Here is a 4,070-nt window from a genome sequence, read left to right as displayed (position 1 = left end):
GCTGCGGGTAGAGGGGTGGGTAGAAGTCTTCGGATAAAAAATGGGGAAAACAGTCGCTGGCCAGTGACACTCCGGGAGCATGGCCCATGGAAGAATCCAAGGCTGAGGGATCTGAGGTAGCCCTACAGGGAGATACTCTGCCAAAATCCAGCCACGAGAAGGAGGGAGGAGGCGGGGAACCAGTAAATAAGATTTGGTTTAGGCCGGAAGAACGGGCTGCGCCAACAACGAGAAAATAAAGTGGTGAGCAGGGGAGGGTGCAGCGCGGGCTAGAAGGGCGAGGAACTTGAGAATCACGGGCGCGGGAGACTGGCAGGGACGCAAGCCCGGAACTGGCAGAGGGGTGGGCGGGCGCATGCGCGCGCGCAGCTGAAACTCCGGCTGATGAAACTGACAAAGGCGAGAGCGCGCGCGGTCCCACTGCTGCGGTGTTTGCACCGCCGGTAGGTGCTGCCCTGCCAGGGGGCGGGATCGTGGAGCGCCTCGCAGAACTGCACGCAAGCAAAAACAAAGCCATCTCTCCGAAGCAGAAATGGAACAGACGTGGCCGGGGAAAGCCAAATATTTGTGAGATAATGTGAACAAAGGGGAAAAGTCAATCCAGGGAAGTTTGAGTTTCTGGTTGGAGCCTTCAACGGCTCTGAAAGGTGGGTACTTTAAGAGAACGTCCTTTGCCCCCGTTCTCCCTCTCTCCCCGAAGAAAAATAAATCCTTGGCAAAATGAGACTTGACGGCAAGAAAAGAGGGTCTCCAGACTGTCCTAGCTGGCGCAGGCGGGGGCGGGGCCGAGGTTTCGCTTGGTGACACTGCAGCCTCGGCTCAACACTGTCACCCAGAAAGACCCGCCAATGCCTTTATGCAGGAACGTGGCTCTTAGCAGAGTCTGAACAGGCGCAGGGCCAAGGAAATCTTTGTTTTTGTTTTTTTCTCTAGCCCTTCCTGCCAATACACCAGGGATATAACTCCTTGGTGTTTCTGCCTTACAATTGCTCCTTATACCCCACCCTGATCCTCAGCACTGCAGCTCCCACCGCCACCACCTGCTGTGAGTCACCCCCCCCCCTTTTTAAAGCCAAACAGCAAGGTCATATTGCAGTTATCCATAAATGCAAAGCCAAGAAGCCAGCAATACCTGTTTGAGAAGATGGCATTTTAATTAGCACACTCCAGCTGCCATAAACCCGGGCTCCTGCCCCACCTCTCCACCCACCCCCCTCCGGCCCCCCCACCCCCAGCCCCCGCCGTGCCCTCTCTCAACCTCCCTGCTCACCCCCATCTATGTAAAAAAGCCATAAAGGCTCTCTCCAATCGCCTTCTCGGAGGGAGTTTTTGCAACCCCCACAACACAGGTTGATTGGAAAGGTCTCTCTCCTGGATAACAACAATTCAATGTGCCTTGACATTTTAATAGCCTGCCGTCCTGGTGAACACAATCGAGCAAGGCAGTGAAGCAAAAATCATTAGGTAAGCAAGATAATCTAAGCGGAATCTGCCGCCTGCAGGCTCACATCTGGGGGCAGGTTGCACAGCTGGGCCGTCCACAAAGCTGGGCTCCTCCTGTCCTGCAGCGCCTTTGTATAAGAGTACCAATATATACACTTGTTTAGCTAGAGACACACACTTGTGCACAGGTTTTTGGTAGATAAATACAGTCAAGCAAGTGTACAGACCACTGACGCCCCAACATGAAATAGCGTGAGAGTGCACAAATTTACCACGAATCAAAATATCCACTGTCCCACCAAAGCGCCACCAAGATAAACGTACTGCTCTAAGCACAGGTTTGCTATATCAAAGAGAACAAGGCAAATATTTGTTAGGATTCCTAATGCCAACCATGTAAAGACTTTCCATGTGCGCGCGCGCGCGCACACACACACACACACGCATTCATTTATGTAAATATTTTGAATATAATGCCATGGCTAGATATATAATTTAAGCATAATATATAACATAAAATATTTATACTTATGTTTGCAGGGAACTGCTATTAAAGCTTCACATCTAATAACTAATTTAATCCTCAAAACGTAGGTACTGTTATTATCCCCACTTTACAGATGAGATAACTGAGGCACAAAAGTTTGAAGCAGCTGCCCAAAGTCATCTTCTAATAAGTGGTGGAGCCAGGATTTGAATCCAAGCAGTCTGGCTCTAGAGTCCAGTCTGTTACCCATTAAGTTATGCTGTTTCATAAAAAGTAAATCACACAAGTAGATATAAAATGTGTTGCAAGTCTTCACAAGGTCAGTGCATTCCATTATGAATGTATATGTTTATGTACATGCATAACACACACATGTTCGTGTGAACAGTCAAAAGGTGCGAGGAAGTATGTCTGACTTCTTTTTAACATAAACACCTGCCTGCACTTGTATATTCATGTATTGAGCATCTTGTGAGTCCCTAGGCCATGGGCTAGGGTACTGAGGATACAATAATTAATTAGACACAATGGCCACCCTCAAGAACTCATCACCTATGGAGGAGTCAAACAAGCGAATAGATGCTTAACCTTGAGGGTGAGAGGTTAGAGGCTGACACAGAGCTGCAGAGACTAGGAGGGCGCCTTCCCCCATCCATCCCCACCCTCCTGACATATCTTGCACCAGAATCTTCCAGGGAAGCCACACACTTATTCCCATGAGGTTGTCATCACTCAGAATACATTGAGGGTTCCATCTGGGAATTGCCCTCTAAACCATTTTATAAGCTGCCCAAGAAAATGATTGTTGTTATTTAATAATTACATATAATAGGCACACTCACAGCCCTTTCTTAGGAAGGAGGCAGGAGTGACATCACAAAACCCAGGGACCAACAGATGACAGAAAATTCTCCTGTTGGAGTCCAACTCTCCCCAGCTGGTCCACGCCCCTCCCTCTCCTTCTGCACACAAGTCCCCCAGCATAGATCCCGTTCCCTGGATGCTGACTTGGCAAGCTATTCACTTTATGAATATGACCCTCAGAGGGGAGAGCCCCTCTCAGCAGCCCCCGAACTATGTTATCACCATTATTAAGGAGCTTAAAGAGGAGCTGGGAGGACGAGACACCGCTGGAATTGCAGCCTGATTGTGATTGATGTGTTCCTATTAGCGCCTCAGTGTTATCTCTCTGGATAGCAAGAACAGCCAGTGGCTTGTAACACAACAGATTACCTGAGTTCTCAGCCTTAGAAGGATGTTTAAATAAAATATAGTCCCTCTTAGCAAGAGGCTCATTTTCTCCACGAGGCTCCCAGACTATTTCATGTCAGCTCTGATTCGCTGCGACTCTCCTCAGTAAACATGTCTTATCATTAATAATTCTTTACAAGCACAATCTCCAAGAGTCCTCTCTCTCTCTCTTTCTCTAGGTGGCTGGACTCAGACACATCACGCTCCAGTTTGGGTTCCAAGGTGCTTCTCTCTGGATTTTCACCTGCCTTGACAAAAATGATTGATTACGCTGGGCCAACTGGGTGTCCGGCAATACCCAACAAATGACTTTGGCCCCTAACAGCAGGCCTTGGCCAGATAGAAATCAATATTTCACCATTAAAATCTATCAAAGAAGAGTTAAGGCACCATCTGTCCCTGCCGCCTCTCTATGGTGTGTGAACATTAAATCCGACACTTGTACTACATGGGTAATCAATATATAGTGGTTCACAGATCATTTGTGGTCCCCTTTTAGCAGTGATGGATGTCTGGAATCGTTGTGATTCATTTTGTCAGACCATTAAACAAGATTCTGTCCAGTTCCTTCCTGATTTCATTTAGAGGATCATTCTTCACAGTTCATAAGAGGGAAACGGTTTTACCAATCTGCTTCTATTTCAATAAGTCACTTTATAGAGATTTTGTGTCCTCCAGACTGTAAAAATTCTGGAGAGAGAGTACAAACAGACCTCTAAAACTATTCACTGCATGACATATGCATAAAGTGTGAAGAGAGGAATGTAAATATGTTTACCTCTTTATCTGCAAATGTTGGTTTTAACCCCCTCCTAGCTGGAGAGCTGGCCATGGTACTCCAGGCATTGGCCTGCTATAGCAGGAGGCAGCTTAAGTTTGGTGACTGGGG

The 4,070-nt window shown here is 47.6% G+C and overlaps 1 long non-coding RNA gene across 1 annotated transcript; it reads left to right on the top strand.

Moving 5' to 3' along the window:
- The first annotated feature begins 416 nt into the window (after positions 1 to 416).
- On the top strand, positions 417 to 3,761 carry LOC112617168. Its single transcript, XR_003117861.1, has 3 exons — positions 417 to 567; positions 1,412 to 1,464; positions 3,361 to 3,761. It is a non-coding gene; the product is annotated as an uncharacterized LOC112617168 (long non-coding RNA).
- The last annotated feature ends 309 nt before the right edge of the window (positions 3,762 to 4,070 follow it).

The sequence above is a fragment of the Theropithecus gelada genome, unplaced genomic scaffold, assembly GCF_003255815.1.
Source record: "Theropithecus gelada isolate Dixy unplaced genomic scaffold, Tgel_1.0 HiC_scaffold_15884, whole genome shotgun sequence".
Taxonomy (NCBI): Eukaryota; Metazoa; Chordata; class Mammalia; order Primates; family Cercopithecidae; genus Theropithecus; species Theropithecus gelada.
The sequence above is the reverse complement of the archived record's forward strand: the minus strand, read 5'-3'. Positions and strand labels throughout refer to the sequence as shown.